General features: G+C 46.5%; 1 long non-coding RNA gene across 4 annotated transcripts in view; it reads right to left on the reverse strand.

The window, feature by feature from the left end:
- LOC145357957 (uncharacterized) overlaps positions 1-17,361 on the reverse strand; it is a 62,098-nt gene that overhangs the window by 24,678 nt on the left and 20,059 nt on the right. For 2 of the 4 annotated variants that reach the window (XR_013889399.1, XR_013889397.1), the window contains exon 2: positions 13,150-13,250. This is a non-coding gene — a long non-coding RNA (uncharacterized LOC145357957). Of the gene's footprint in view, positions 1-13,149; positions 13,251-14,211; positions 14,455-14,622; positions 14,887-17,361 lie in introns of those variants that run through there. The other 2 variants (XR_013889398.1, XR_013889396.1) reach the window with 2 other exon arrangements.

Consider the following 17,361-nt stretch of genomic DNA (forward strand, 5'->3'; position numbering starts at 1 on the left):
TCCCAGAAGTGTAGGGGGGTTTTAGTTCAGTCGGGCAGCATGGTCAGTGCAGGCTTGTAGGGCCGAAGGGCCTGTTCCAGCGCTGTAACTTTGTTCTGTCTGAAGAGCTGAATCCCTTTGCAGCAGTCTGCTAACACAGAGCAGCCAAGTGAGGACAGCACCACATGCGTGTCTGCTGCCCTGCAACACAATGTTAGGCTCATCAGGCAGTGATCGCACGGTGCTGCAATGCTGAGGAAATGTCTGGAAGGGGCATGTCATCACTGGCCCACAAGTTCAATTCCCCAACGGCAGAGCCTTGGCAGTGACTTCACTTCATCTGCAAGTTCTTGTACTTGGGCATTGACTTCATCGACTGCATTAACACGATACTGATCGCGAGTCTCACTCAACTGATCGCTGGTGTTACGAGATCTCTTGGCTGTGTTATTCTTGGGAAGGGAGAAATTTTCAGAGTTCGTGTGGGAGCTGACAGAACGTGTCAAAAATCTGCTCACGCATCAGGCAGGTGTGCCTGGCCCGGTTTCTGGTTTGCACTCGCAGCAGGCGATGCTTTCTGCTGGGGCCGTGATGGTTGAAGTTTTTCCATTAGGCACCCACTGACTGAACTCTTGATTCAAAATAAAAATGACCCTGGCAGGAACTCCCATTATATCACACCCTATCATTATATCACACTCTCATTATCTGTCACATCGCATCATCTCATTAGTGCCAAGAACACACATTCCACGGAAACAAATAAACCAAACACAAACTGTAGACAATCAGAAAATAGGAGAAACCCTGGGTAAGTGCAGCAGCACTTCTGGAGCAAAGATCAGAGTGGGTAACATGTCGCTGTGTGGATCTAAACCTCAGCCTTGTTAAAGAGTTTGCAGCAATAAGGACAATTCCTCTGTTTGTGACACTGAGGGTGGGGTTTCCAGTCTCTCCTGTTTCATGTTCAAATGAGAGCAAACTTCCTCAATGTTTATCCCATTCCGGTGGTATAACTTATTTCATATCAGTTTATTTATTAGCGTCACAAATAGGTTTATTTAAACACTGCAATGAAGTTACTGTGAAAATCCACATTCCGGCGCCTCTTGGGGTACACTGAGGGAGAATTTCACACGGCCAATGTGCCTAACCCAGCACATCTTTTGGGCTCTGGGAGGAAACCAGAACACAAGGAGGAAACCCACGCAGACATGGGGAGAACGTGCAGACTCTGCAAGGACAGTGACCCAAGCCGGGAATCGAACCCAGATCCCTAGCGCTGTGAGGCAGCAGTGTTAACCACTGTGCCACCGTACCGCTTTTGACAGAAACCCCTCTTACTGGCACAGGGGGAGGATTCTGTCCAAGGAGCAGGACAAGGCTCCAAGGAGGCTCGTTTTCATTCCTAACCCGCTCTCTTGCCAGAGGAAGTTGCCGTTGTCTCTTTGTTCCTTCTCTCTCGCAGGCACTGCCAATCGGCAATATCTCACCAATGAACCTGGCCTTCTACAGAGTAGAGAAGATAACACAGAGCTGGGCACCTGACCATGGAAGCTGGTGAATCATATCTGCCAGTCTTTGTCCTCACTCAACAGCCACATCTGTGGGCGGTTTCCAGCAGGGGGGGGTCTTCTCCCTGCCTGGTTCTTCCATGGCCTAAACAGGGCCATTCTTCCCTACTGGAGACCAGTTAACTCCACATAGGCCGCAGGTTAACCTAGAGAACCTGCAACTCGTTCAGCCACTAAGTTTTTAATTCAAGGGCTTTTCAGTTCTTTACTTGAACCTCATCTCAGACAAACAGAAACGAGCCCATATCAATACCAGAAACAATCAAAGCATAGGACAAGTGGAGGCCATTCAGCCCCTCGAGCCTGCTCTGCTACTCAACAAGATCATGGCTGATGTGCGGTCCTGGACTCTATACCCATATAATACTTATTTAATACCTTAATTTAACAGAAATCTACCAATCTCATATTTGAAATTGATAATTGACCCGATCACAAATGTTGTTTGCAGACAATTCTAACATTGACCACCCTTAGCATGCAAGATGTTTCTTAACTACACTTTGAAAAATCTGCCTCTAATTTTTAAGAGTGTGCCACCAAGTTCTACATTCCCCAACTAGCAGAAATAGTTTCTCTCGCTCCAGCCTATCAGTTCCTCTTCATATGTTCAAAACTTCAATTGTAATCAACCCTTAACTTTGCTAAACCCCGGGGACAACACCCAATTTTGTGAAGGCTCTCCTAGCAATTTAACATCCTGGAGTCCAGGTTTTGTTCCAGTGAATCTACACAGCTCTCCACAAAGGACAATCGCCTTCCTCAGATCTGGTGCCCAGAACTGAACATGAAGGCGAATGGGATGCTGGCCTTCATAGCGAGGGGGATTGAATATAAAAGTAGGGAGGTCTTGCTGCAGCTGTATAGGGCATTGGTGAGGCCGCAGCTGGAGTACTGTGTGCAGTTTTGGGCGCCGCACCTGCGCAAGGATATTTTGGCCTTGGAGGGAGTGCAGAGGAGGTTTACTAGGCTGATACCGGAGTTGAGGGGGTTGAGCTATGAGGAGAGGCTGAATAAACTAGGCTTGTACTCGTTAGAGTTTAGAAGAATGAGGGGAGATCTCATTGAGACGTATAAGATGATGAAGGGGATGGATAGGATAGAGGTGGAAAGACTCTTCCCGCTCAAAAAAGACAGTAGGACTAGGGGGCACAGCCTCAAGATAAAGGGGGGGCAGTTCAGAACGGAGTTGAGGAGGAACTTCTTCACTCAAAGGGTGGTGAATCTCTGGAATTCTCTGCCCGTTGAAGTGGTGGAGGCTGCCTCGCTAAATATTTTTAAGAAGCGGGTTGATGGGTTTTTGATAAGAGAGGGGATTAAGGGTTATGGGGAGAGGGCGGGAAAGTGGAACTGAGCCACGACAGATCAGCCATGATCTTATTGAATGGCGGGGCAGGCTCGAAGGGCCAGATGGCCTACTCCTGCTCCTATTTCTTATGTTCTTATGTTCTTATGTATTCCAGCTGTGGCCTAACTTGGTTTGGTATAGCTGTAGCAGGACATCTACCCGCAACCCCACCCACCCCCCTTATATTCTGGTCCTCGAGATTCAAAAGTTAGCATTCTCTTAACCTTCCGATCACTTTTTGGTTCTGTCCATGATATTTTAATGATCGGTGTACCCAAGTCTCTTGGCCCTCCTCCAGAATCAGAAGAGGCCAAGATATAGTCTTCTCACTTAGTGACACGGAGGCAGAATGATGGCAAACCAACGCCTCCGACATTCTTCACCAGCCCTGTCAGGCTGGAGGGGAGACTGAAGCAAAGCGATTACTGACCCAAGATGGGGAAATACACAGCAATGTAGACCCAGATGAGAACCAAAGCTTCTCCATCGAGAACCCACTTCAATCCCAACTGCTGCCGAAACCATTTCAAATCTTTTGCCTCCTCCATCAGTGGGACAGGAACAAAACAAGAGTCAAATTCAAGAAAAAAAGCATGTCATGAATCACTCAGTGGAGAAAAAGGCCATTTGGCCCTTTGTGCTCATGCTAGCTCTTTCAAAAAAAAAGTCAATTAGTTCCACCTGCCTTCTCTTTTCCCAGGGTAATATATCCAATGCAACTTTGTAAGTTATTAGTGATCTGCTTCCACCACATCTTCAGGCTATACGTTCCAGATCAAAAACATCTCTATCCACCCCTCTGTTTGAGCGATTGATGGGAAATGGAAAACCTCTCATTTCATATTAACAGCAGATTGAGTTTGGACAGAGAAAAGCCCTCCCTACAGTCTGTCAGTATTATACCTCAGCTCCAAACCTTACTGCACCTGTGTGGAAGCTTTCCAAATATCATAAGACATAGGAGCAGAATTAGGCCACTCGGCCCATCGAGTCTGCTCCACCATTCAGGCATGGTTGATATTTTCTCATCCCCATTCTCCTGCCTTTTCCCCATAACCCCTGATCCCCTTATTAATCAAGAATAAATCTATCTCTGTCTTAAAGACACTCAATGATCTGGCCTCCACAGCCTTCTGTGGCAAAGAGTTTCACAGATTCCCCACTCTCTGGCTGAAGAAATTCCTCCTCATCTCTGTTTTAAAGGATCATCCCTTCAGCCTGAGGTTCTATCCTCTCATTCTACTTTTTCCTACTAGTGGAAACATCCTCTCCATGTCCACTCTATCCAGGCCTCGCAGTATCCTTTAAGTATCAATGAGATCCCCCCTCATCCTTCTAAACTCCAATGAGTACAGACCAGAGTCCTCAATTGTTCCTCATATGACATGTTCTTCATTCCAAGGATCATTCTTGTGAACCTCCTTTGGACCCTTTCCAAGGCCAGCACATCCTTCCTTAGAGGTATGGGGTCCAAAACTGTTCACAATACTCCAAATGGGGTCTGACCAGGGCCTTATACAGCCTCAGAAATACATCCCTGCTACCAAGTGGACTTTCCAACTAAATAATGCAGTTAAATGATCTAATCGGCTGTTGGCCGAGATATAAATATTGGGCAGGACTCTGGGGAGAACTCCCCTGCTCACCTTCAGATTGGAGCATGGGATCTTCATCACCCTCCCAAGAGAACAGACGGAACATCTCAGCTGAATGAGGGCACTTTGACAGCACCACATAGAGAGTGTCTGCCTGGACTGTGGAGTCAAGTCTCTGGAGTGGGCTTTGGACACTGATCGAGAGTGCAATGTTGATCCACATGCGGCTAACAGTGACCTTGCATCCACCTTGAAGAGGGCTCAACAAAGATTGTGCAGTGACCAATGCGGAAGCACTTCTCATCTGGTGAGAGGTACAGACTTCCCAGTCGAGGAAAGAAAAACACCACAGCGGTGCAGTGATGTTTGCTTGAAGCTGGGTGGCACAGTGGTTAGTACAGCTGCCTCGCAGCAGCAGGGACCTGGGTTCGATTCCTGGCTTGGATCACTGTCCGTGTGGAGTTTGCACATTCTCCTCGTGTCTGTGTGGGCTTCCTCTGGGTGCTCTGGTTTCGTCCCACAGTCTAAAGATGCGCGGGTTAGGTGGATTGGCCGTGCTAAATTGCCTCTTAGTTTCAGGGGGTCTAGCTAGAGTAAATACATGAGGTCATGGGAATAGGGCCTCGGGGGCACTGTGGTCGGGGCAGCCTCAATGGGCCAAATGGTCTCCTTCTGCACTGTGGGATTCTGTGATTCTGTCTGTTATGGGGAAGAAAACGTCATTCTGCAAGTGGTGCGCACTGTACGTGACAGGGATTACTTTACATTGACAGTCAGTGTCGAAAATCAATAGTGTTTTGTGGTGAGGTTGACAGGCTGTCAATGTGCATGAAGCAATAATAAGACATTGCGCAGGCTTTCACTTTGCTGCTTCCTCTCTCTCTCTCGCTCACATTTGCACATTGACCTGGGGAGGATCAGATGAACATCAAGCATTCTTTCAGCACCCCAACCTCTCACCAGGCCCCAGCTCAGCAAATCACTCCTTCGACCCCAGTTATCTGATCAAACCTCAATACATTCTGTAAGATGTGTGTGCATCTCCCTGGGAAATGCTAACACTACGCTATGTTGCCAGGTTGCAGCTGTACTGTCCCCCAGTGTCTTGCACAGGTCACTTGCCAGAATGTCAATAAAAGCAAATAAAAATTCTTTGGGAATGCAGGGGAATGCCAGTTAAAATGATAACTGTTCTTTCTGAAATTGCTTAGAATTTTGTTAAACGTCAAAAAAAAATCGCAGTGACGCAATTGGATAAAAACTCCACATTGGAGTCACTCAGACCTCAAATTAGCCCTGCTGTGGGTGGACTGGAGGTTTATAGGAATGATATCCAGGCTTAAAGGGTGCAAAGGCTGGTTGTATTAACTTGGGTCCTTCTCACCTGAAGTCAGAAGATTAAGGGCTGATCTAATTAAGATGTCCAGAATGATGAAAAGATGCAGTAGAAACAAGAAACAATTTCTTCTGCTGGGATAGATGTAATCTATCACATTAAAACTCAATCTCGCCTGACCTAAGGTCAAATCAGGAAGGATTTTTCCCCCACACAAATAAAGTGAAAATCTGGAACACTCTCCTCAAAGTTCACTGGCTGGGGATCAATTCAAATCTTCAATTTCACCTGGGGAATAGGAAATTTTTCTGAGTGTGTCACAGGGTATGACCAAATGCTTTATAAGTTTAAAGTGGATTTATTAGTGTCACAAGTAGGCCTACATTAACACTGCAATGAAGTTACTGTGAAACTCTGACGCATGCTCAGGTACACGGAGGGAGAATTTAGCGTGGCCAATGCATCTATCCAGCATGGACTGTGGGAGGAAACGGGGAGCACCCGGAGGAAACCCACGCAGACACGGGGAGAACACGCAGACTCCGCACAGTGAGCCAAGTTGGGAATCAAACTTGGGTCCCTGGCATTGTGAAGCTGCAGTGCCAACCACTGTGCCAGTCCTAATTGGTATTTGAGATGTAGATCAGCCATGATCCAACCAAATTGTGGAACAAGATCTCAGGGTTGAATGGTCTCTTCCTGGGTTGGGCTGGATTATTGGGCTCAGTCGTTAGTGCCTTGGACCAGAATGTGACAGGACAGTTAGAGGTGGTCCCATTAGGTTATTCACTCTCAGCAATTGTAAACACACTGCTCATTCAGACACATGCATTCAGGGCAGGTTACCTTCATAACGATAACCATAAGGCAAGATAAAAATGACAAAACATATAACTTTGTAGCCTTAGTAGAGTTTCCTTAGTATCTCACTCCGGGGTTTCAGCAGAAATCCTTACTTCTAAAGAATCATTCCATACTGTGTAGTAATTGTCATATTGCAGGATTTGGGATCATTTTTCCACAGAAAGGATTGGGAAAAGAGTTGTATTTTATAAAAGTTGTGGTTTTAAAGCAAATGCCCATATAGCTTTCTTTTAAAAAAAAACCTGAGCAAAGAGGTGACTAAGAAGCTACTGGTGAACGATTGGGATTGTTTCAGCGAGACGGATACGCAGAGACAATACACTAGCCCGTCTGGATCACGCCCATTGTGTGGGGCAGTCTCTGGAGCTGGTCAGTCTGCAGGAGTTGTCTGTACAGGCCCACTCCACTCATTACAACAAAATAAGGACTCTGGAGTTGTTACAAAACTCTGCAGAAATTCACTCCAGGTTTTTTTTAAACGAGCGACCCCATGCAATTTTTCCCACGCTTAGTCAACATTTTTGATAGTAGGGAGTTTCACGCTGAGTCGGGGTCCGGTTTTCAGACTGAAACTCTCGAGTTGGCAGATTTTTTTGGCATTTAGAATCTTTGGTGGGGGGGGGGTGGAATTTCTGCCCACTGTGTACAAATATACACATTATATGGGACACCTGTCAACACCCCCATCAATAACATCCCCCTCACCCCCACAGACCCACCCATAGACATCCCTGATCACCACCCTCCTAGATACCCCCCCCACCACAGTGCCCCCTCCATCATTGGCACCAACTGCCTACTAGCCCCCACCCCCTAGTACAGATTTCCCCCTCCCCTCCCAGTCTGGTTCTCCACCCCTGGAGAAGCCCTGTCCCCTTGGCACTGCCCAGTTTCCCACTGGTGAGGTCGGAAAGCCAAGTGTGCCCAGACAATAGTGTCGGGAGCTCGTTAAACATATTTAAATCAGGATATAAATATTTAAATCAGCTTTGTGGCATAAGGCTGATCACGTCACTGAAAGATTTGCCAGGGGCAAATCCATTTTTTGTGGCTCCCACTCAAATTTTGGAATCCTGAATTCATATGATATTTCATCCAGGCTCAGAAAAGCAGGATTTAGGAAATTATTGGAAAGTTATTCTGTTCACGCTAATCAAGGTGACCCAGATTTTGTATCATGCTGCAAAATTATTAACCAATGCTCTTTATGTTCACTTACTGCCAGATTAAACCACTTAATGTTTCATTTTGGCCTCACCTAAAGTTGACAATCCACCCACTGAAAGCACAAATGAGGACATGTGTGACATGTTTCTATTCAATTTGTATGTTAAGTGTGTTAGACTGACTAAGAGGTCTAACATTGTTAGACCTCCTAGACCATCATGTCAATAGATATTGCGCATTGTGAATTAACTGTGGAACATAACATCGGATCGAGTTATAGAACTGACCAGCGACACTGAATTAGAGATGGTATCCACAGCAACACAAACTTAATGCTGGTACTTCTAATAGTGTCACAAGTAGGCTTACGTTAACACTGCAATGAAATTACTGTGAAAATCCCCTAGTCGCCATACTCCAGCACCTATTCAGATGCACCAAGGGAGAATTTAGCATGGCCAATGCACCTAGCCAGCATGTCTTTGTCGTTGTCTCTGTGTGTCTGTGTGCAGTGGAATGGTGGGGGGCGGGGGGGGGTCCATGTCTTCCCCCATCAAACCCTTTCATGATCCCAATGACACCCGCAATAATTTGCTTACTTCCATCAATCTTCCCTTTTCTATAGAAAAGAACCCACACTTATTCATTCATTCCCAATGCCACACACCCCCAATTCTGTCATTATCCTTGTAAATCTCAATTACACTGTGTCCAGTGCTCCTATACCCTTTATAATATCTTCTGCACAGTACTCTAAGTGTGATCTAAAACTAAGTTCTAAATAACTTTAAATGCTGGAAAATCTCAGCGGTGCTGTCAGACCTGCTGAGATTCTCCAGCATTTTCTGCTTTTGTTTCAGATTTCAGCATCTATAGGATTTTGCTTTTATTTAAAAGGTAACTTTTTTTTCCTTTCTAGTCATCTAGAAATGAACCACCGCTTTATTTCTATTGAATATGGCACCACAAACTTGTATCGCTTCTTTTGACCTGTGAATATCTTTGAACCACTGCCCCAATTAGACATATTTTCTAAGCAGAATATTGTCCTGTTATTCCTCCAACAATCTCATCCCTATATTCAAACTTTTCACTATTTACACATCCATTCTGCAAGTTTATTAATAGCTTCATTAATTGTACGCAGCATCATCTCTCAATATTAACCACACAGGCCTCATAAATCTGCTATTATCCTTCTGATCCCACAGTCTAAATTATTTATGTAAATACTGAGTCAAAAGAGGAGCCAGTGCTTTCTGGCAACGAGTAAAGGTGGCTCCAGGCTACATATTGGTGGCTCGTGACAGCTCAGTAACTGAACACCATTGGCAGTATGTTACTGTTGAGAAAGAAATAATAAGTGTCTTTTACAGCCTCAGAACGGTTCAAAGTGCTTATCATAGAATCCCTACAGTGCGGAAGGAGACCATTCGGCCCATTGAGCGTGTACTAACAACAATCCCACTATGGCCCTATCCCCATAACCCCGCTGCCAACCTCCAGCACTAAGAGGCAATTTAGTATGTTCAACTAACCTGGGCCTCACATATTTGGAGTGTGGAAGGATTGACCTACAATACCTATTATCATGATCTCATTGTTATTCGTGAGAATTTGCTGTGTGAAAATTGGCTGCCACATTTCTATATTACAGCTGGATTAAAGTTCAAAAATCTGGCAGCAAAGTGGCTAGCACTGCTGCCTCACATTCACCAGAGAGCTGGGTTCTGTGCTGGTCTCGGGTGACTGGAAGGGAGGCAATGATATAGGTGATGTAACTATCACTGGACTAGTAATCCAGAGACCTAGATTACCAGGGCACACAGAGGAAACCCACGCAGACACGGGGAGATCGTGCAAACTCCACATTATTCTTTTACTTGTTCACGGATGTGGGCGCCACTGGCTGGGCCAGCATTTATTGTCCATCCCCAAAGGCATTTAAGAGTCAATCACCTTGCTGTGGGTCTTGAGTTATACAAAGGCCAGATCGGGTAAGGGTGGCTGATTTCCTTCCCTAAAGGGCATTGGTGAACCAGATGGGATTTTCTGACAATTGACAATGGCGGAGGGTGTGGAGAGTCTGCAGAAGGATCTAGATAGGCTGGGCGAATGGGCCAGGAAATGGCAAATGGAATTTAATGTTGGCAAGTGCGAGGTGGTCCACTTTGGCAGGAATAATGGTAGGAAGGATTATTACTTACGGGGCGAAAAACTGCAGCAGGCGACGGTGCAGAGGGACCTCGGGGTCCTTGTGCATGAGTCGCAAAAACCCAGCCTGCAGGTGCAGCAGGTGGTCAGGAAGGCGAATGGGATGCTGGCCTTCATATCGAGGGGGATTGAATATAAAAGTAGGGAGGTCTTGCTGCAGCTGTATAGGGCATTGGTGAGGCCGCAGCTGGAGTACTGTGTGCAGTTTTGGGTGCCGTACTTACGCAAGGATATTTTGGCCTTGGAGGGAGTGCAGAGGAGGTTTACTAGGCTGATACCGGAGTTGAGGGGGTTGAGCTATGAGAAGAGGCTGAATAAACTAGGCTTGTACTCGTTAGAGTTTAGAAGAATGAGGGGAGATCTCATTGAGACATATAAGATGATGAATGGGATGGATAGGATAGAGGTGGAGAGGCTCTTCCCGCTCAGAAAGGACAGTAGGACTAGTGGGCACAGCCTCAAGATAAAGGGGGGGCGGTTTAGAACAGAGTTGAGGAGGAACTTCTTCACTCAAAGGGTGGTGAATCTCTGGAATTCTCTGCCCGTTGAGGTGGTGGAGGCTGCCTCGCTGAATATTTTTAAGACGCGGGTTGATGGGTTTTTGATAAGCGAGGGGATTAAGGGTTATGGGGAGAGGGCGGGAATGTGGAACTGAGACACGACAGATCAGCCATGATCTTATTGAATGGCGGGGCAGGCTCGAAGGGCTGGATGGCCTACTCCTGCTCCTATTTCTTATGTTCTTATGTTATGTTCTTATGTTGCAGGGTCATCATTAGACTTTTAATTCCAGATTTGTATTGAATTCAAATTTCACCATCTGTCATGGTGGGATCCGAGCTTGGGACCTAGAGCGTTACTCTAGGTCTCTGGATTGCTAGTCCAGCGATAGTTACACCACTGCCTCCCCTCCAGTCACCCGAGACCAGCACAGAACCCAGCTCTCTGGTGAATGTGAGGCAGCAGTGCTAACCACTTTGCTGCCAGATTTTTGAACTTTAATCCAGCTGTAATATAGAAATGTGGCAGCCAATTTTCACACAGCAAATTCTCACGAATAGCAATGAGATCATGACAATAGGTATTGTGGGTCAATCCACAGCACTTGAACTGCAGCGATTCAAGGAGGCAGCTCACCACCACTTTCTCAAGGGCAACTCGGGATGGGCAATAAATGCTGGCCAGCCAGCAATGCCCATGTCACACAAATTTTTAAAAAGTTTTATTTTTAGTAATGTTAGTTGAGGACTGGGAGCCAGAGGAACGATCCTGATTCTTACAATAGTGCTGTGGGATCTTTCAGAGCAACACAAGAGAGAAAGTGTACCTTGGTTTAACAATGTCTCACCGGAAAGATAACTTGCAGGATTTTCTGGCCTCACTCATCCTGATATCTAAAATCCTGTTCAAGGTTAATGGACCTTTCCAAGGTCTGATCTTCGCCCGCTCCGATTCCCATGGCAGGCGGGACTGTAAAATGCCAACCAACACCTCCAACAGTGTAGCCCTCCCTCAGCACTGCACTGAAATGTCATCCTGAATTGTGTGGCCAAGACCGGGACCTGAACCTGAACCCACAATCTTCTGACTTAGAAGCTACCCACTGAGTCATGACTGAAACCTATTCAGTGCCAGGGTCCCAGGCTGGCTGTGCCAAGCTAGCATTGCCCAACTTTGGGTCTGTCTATAATGAAGCCTGGCATTCACACAGATCACTTAAACTTCAAGGAGATCCAAGGCAGTGAATCAAACTGTATTTCTCGGCAGAAATGAAAACGGAAGGATGCGTCTGATGAATTCACAGTCTACTCTCTCAAAGGAGCTACCCTGTTAAACATCTTAAGTTCATTGTTTGGGAATCTTTGAAGCAGTGCAATCATTCAGATATTTGAATCCAGCTCGGCTCTGGCAGCCCGTGGCTCACTTGCTCTCCTGCTTCCCTGCACTGATGAATTATGAAGGTAAGAAATTAAATATTTAAAACTCTTGAAAATAAGCTTAGTGAGTTTATCACTGATAGATCAGTCACAAATTCATCTGAGTGCATCAGTTCTACTACAATCCCTGTTATACGTACAGACCAATATGTATGACAGCAACTACCCATTAGGGACGGCACGGTGGCACAGTGGTTACTGCCTCACAGCATCAGGGACCTGGGTTCAATTCTCAGCTCGGGTCACTGTCTGTCTGTGTGGAGTTTGCACGTTCTCCCTGTGTCTGCGTGGGTTTCCTCCCACAGTCCAAAAATGTGCGGGTTAGGTGCATTGACCCGAATAGATACCAGAGTTTGCAACTAGGGGAATTTCACAGTAACTTCATTGCATTGTTAATGTGAGCCTTAATTGTGACTAACAAATAAACTTTACCTTTAAAAGCTGTTTTTTTTTACAAATGCATGATCTTTCCAACCGTCGTAGATACTCTTCAGTGTCAATGCTGGATTATTTCAGAACCAATAGCAACATAAACACATGAAGACCTTTGTTAGACTTTCTGGTTTCAGTGCTGTTAAATGAGGGCAAATTATATAATGCGATGTACAGCAGAATCCAATACTAGTGTAGGGAACAGGGGAAGGGGATGCTGGTGCATTGACTGGGGTCGAGGGGGGGGGCACTGGAGAAAGGTAGCACACTAAGATCAATTGCCCGAATAGCAGAATTAAAAAGGCCAGTCAACAAAAGAATAATTAACGTGTCCCGCTAACAGGTTGCATTAGAGTTTGTCTCTCTGGAAACCGGTTTCTATTCAGGGGGTGAATTTACCCCATTAGACAGAGACTCTCTCTCCCCAGTGTGCTGAATGGATGAATAAGTTTTGCACCATAGCTGTCAAACTGGCAAGGAGGCTGCTTCTGTCAATCTGGATAATCACCGCTGCTTTTCCCTACTGTGGTGCCTTATATCACATTGTACTGATTAATACAGGATAGTTACTGGAAACTGAGACGCTTTTGCAAACAGACAATTGCAACATGCAAGTGATTCATTTTACTGTGTTGAACTCGCAGTAAAGTTCACCGCTGCAACAAATCCACGGAGTAATCTTTGCACTGATAGTTCCTCTTACCCCTTCCCGAAATCCTGCAACTTTCCGTCCACAGCAACGACCCTCTTTTCCTTCAGTCCGACGGTATAAGTGAGCCAGCTCTGTTTAGATTGTGCAGAGATCTGGAGTAACAACATTTAAATAACAAATGAGAAAGGGTGAGATTTTAACTCACTCAAAACCCATTCATTTACACCAGAGTTAAAATCCGCACCCCCCCCCCCCCCACCTTTTCTCACTCTGTAGAATCCATGTTCACTCAAAATTGTATCCATTTCAATCCATTTTCTCAGATCCCCCCATCCCAGCATCAGTTTCCAGACCCCCTCCCCATCCCAGCATCAGTTTCCAGGACCCCCCCTCCCCATCCCAGCATCAGTTTCCAGACCCCCTCCCCATCCCAGCATCAGTTTCCAGACCCCCCTCCTTATGTCAGTTTCCAGACACCACCTTCCCAGTGTCAGTTTCTCAGAAACCAACCCCCCCCCCCCAATCCCAGTGTCAGTTTCCAGACCCCCCATCCCAGCATCAGTTCCCAGAACCCCCCTCCCTTGTCTCAGTCTCAGTTTCTCAGACACCTCCTGGCCCTGTGCCAGTTTCTCAGACTTCCCCCCCTCTTGTGTCAGTGTCCAGACCCCCCCATCCCAGTGTCAGTTTTCAGAACCCCCCTTTGTCCCAACATCAGTATCTCAGACCCCTCCAGCCCAGTTTCCAGCTCCTAGCTCCCACCTCCCCCACCCCCCGTGTCAGTCATTTGTTTCACTGGGAATCCTCTCAGTTCCATGTGAAAGCTCTCACTTATTTAAAAATAAACCTGAACAATATTTAGGATCAGGTGTCCCCACAGACTCACGAGAAAGGGTAACTCAGCAAAGTAAACGAGAGCAGTTCCAATGCTCACACACTGATAATTAGACTCTATTCATTCCTTTAACACCGGTCCGGTTCTGTTGAATTGAGATTATTTTGTTGATAGTAAATTAGCTCTGGTTGGAGTTTGCTCCGGGTCTCGGATACTCTCTCTCAGCGAGTACAAAAAAAATCGGACCGGAAAGTCAAAAATATCTCCCAGTTTATACAGACCTTAAACAAAAATCCAACAGCCCAGCCTGCAGCTCCGTGACCCTCCTCGGATTCAGGGGGGCGAGCCCTCTGCTCAGTCTCAGTGAGGCTCTGATGCTCAAACTGTCTTAACAGTAAAGCAAAGTGTCCCTGTAATCACAGACTGTCTGCAAGAACCTCTCTCTCTCTCTCCCAGCGAGTAGTTTGCAAATTGAAGGTGGACCGACTTCCTTCCAGATGTTCCCAGACACACATCAGCTAATAGTACAGACCGGTGGGAGGGGAGAGGGAGAGGGAGGAAGTGTGGAGAGGAGGTGGGGGGATGAGGAAGGAATGCTGACTCCACATGACCTGGAGGAGAAGGGGATGTGTGGGGGTTGGGGGGAAGAAACCACCCCCCCCAAAAAAAAGAAAGGGCAATCAGTCACTCACCAGGTTAGCAGTAGCAGCAGTAGTTTCCCCCCCACCCCCGAGCCTCTCCCTTGCTTGCTGCCTTCTCCTCTCGCTGCTTATAGTGTCTGCAGAGCCGGGGAACCAGTTGACAGCAGCCAGAAGCCCTTTGGCTGGGGATTGGGAGAAGAGGAGGTCTGTTTAGCATTAAGGCAGCAGGAAATACTTGCCAAAGGGGTTGGTGTATCGCCCCCCTGTGCTGATGTGCAGCTCACAGTGTGGCTTAGTTCATACTCTCCCCAGGTCTAAGCCCTGGTGTACTGAGTGTAATTATATCTTATTTAAACCCAACTTTAGAGCTATTTGGAGGGAGGAGATTACAAAACGTCACAGGGAAAGCAGGAAAATGCTTTTCGAGAGTCACATTGTGCACTGCTGTTAATAACTGCAGCCCTAGGTGAACAATTGATTTCAGCTCATTATGAACTAGGAGCAGGACTAGGTAGGCCAGTTTGCCCCTCGAGCCTGCTCCACCATTCAATAAGATCATGGATGGTCTGATTGTAATCTCATTCCTCCGATTACCTTTCAGCCCCACGCTTAACAAAAATCTGTCTGCCTCCGCTTTAAAAATATTCAAAGCCTCTGCTCCACCATCACTGGGGAAGAGAGTTTCAAAGACTCACAACCTTCTGGGAGAAATATTCTCACTTATACAAGGCAAACATTTGTGCAGTTTTCCCAAGTGGCGCTTAGTTGAATATTGGTACAAATTATTGTTTGGGTATGATATATCCTGACTCCAACCCTCGTGATCTGTGTTTAAACTGAAGTGAAACTGATGGGATTAGGTTTCCTTTCTTGTGGCCTTGCTTGGGGAGGTTCAAGTTACTCCCTGGTGGGCGCAACTCCACAGTGCCCTGAAGAAGTGCCCTATATGGCAGCAAGTTGACTGTCTCACTTAGACTGGTACTGGCGGTAGAGAATGGAATTAAGCCACAATGGTGCTGCAGTGGACAAGGGTAGAATCATAGAATTGCTACAGTGCAGAAAAAGGCCATTCAGCCCATTGAGTCTGCATCGATCATAATCCCTATTCCTGTAACCCTACACATTTCCCCTGCTAATCCCCTGATGCTAGGGGCAATTTAGCATGGCCAATCAATCTACCCTGCACATCTTTGGACTGTGGGAGGAAATTGGAGCACCCGGAGGAAACCTGCACAGACACGGGGAGAACATGCAAACTCCACACACACAGTGACCTGAGGCTGGAATTGAACCCAGGTCCCATGCGCTTTGAGGTAGCGACGCTAACCACTGTGCCACCCCAGATTGAGACTGAGGGGTGAATTTTATCATCCCGCCTGCCACAGGAATCAGAGCGGGTGAGGGGGTGGCCCTGAGTGCTGGAAGCTTTAACAGTATTTAAAAGCAAAATCAGGAAAGACAGCATTAACTGAAGTCAGGCAGCATCTGAAAAGAGAGGAAAATGCTTCAGATCCAGCCCTTCAATGTTGAGCTCTTCTGTCAGAGTGAGGCTAATGCTGCACGCTGTTCTTGATGCAGAAATAGTGCAGCATCTTCAGCTGAGGGAGAATGCAAGGTTTAATTTCTCAGTAACTTCATTGATGTGTTAATGTAAGCCTTACTTGTGATTAATAAGTAGGAGCGGTACAGTGGTTAGCACTGCTGCCTCACAGCGCCAGGGACCAGGTTTCGATTCCTGGCTTGGGTCACTGTCTATGCAGAGTCTGCACATTTTCTGAGTGTCCGCGTGGTTTTTCTCCGGGTGCTCCCGTTTCCTCCCACAGTCTGAAAGGCATGCTGGTTAGGTGGATTGGCCATGCTAAATTCCCCCTCAGTCTACCCGAACAGGCGCTGCAATGTGGCAACTAAGGGAATTTCACAGTAACTTCACTGCAACGTTAATGTAAGCATTACTTGTGACTAGTAAATTAACTTAATTTTAAATATCCAAAGTTCCTGACAGAGCTGTACTGCCTTATTGCTAACATGCATTGAATACCTTGAAGTTGTTGTAATCGCATGATAGATATGAATTAAGTTTGCAGCTGATATTTAAGGCTGGCAATAAGTGCAAGTACCTTTTAACAACATGCTATGTTAATTACTACGGATTAACCTCTCTGGCACTGAAAAATTAACTATTGCAGGTGTGGATTCTCAAGTTATGAATAGTTGGAGATCTTAAACGTGTTCAATTTTTAATTTTTATACATTTCTTCCCTTACTTTGCCTTTCTAATCTGTCATTCTCTTAATCTAATCTTTCATTCCCTCTCCATTTATTTTTGTGATCTGATCTGAGGTTGTATTCAACCACTCCAATTCACTCACTTCCCGGGGGGTCTCATAGTCATTCATTCTTGCAGTGGTTCTACTGCAGTGAACGGAGACTTGGCTGAGCACCAAATTCTCCGTCCTCACTTACAGCGGCCGCAGGGTATGAACAGCCGGTAAGATTGTGCCTGCCATCTCCATCATTGCACATTATCAACTCTCACTTTCTGTCACTTGCGGCGGGGGGGGGGGGGGGGGGGGGGGTAGGTGGTGGGGGATGGGGTGGGGGGGAGGTGGGGGGGTGGGGGGGAGGTGGGAGGGGTGGGGGGGTGGTGGGGGCAGCGCTTCTTTTGAGCTGAAGGGTGGAGGGGCAAGTGTAATGAATGGTGTCATGCTGCAGCAATGGCACAGTGGTTGGCGCTGCTGCCTCACAGTGACAGGGACCCTGGTTCAATTCCAGCTTGGGTCACTGTCTGTG

The sequence above is a fragment of the Carcharhinus amblyrhynchos genome, chromosome 24 (assembly GCF_965287045.1).
Source record: "Carcharhinus amblyrhynchos chromosome 24, sCarAmb.v2.hapA, whole genome shotgun sequence".
NCBI lineage: Eukaryota > Metazoa > Chordata > Chondrichthyes > Carcharhiniformes > Carcharhinidae > Carcharhinus > Carcharhinus amblyrhynchos.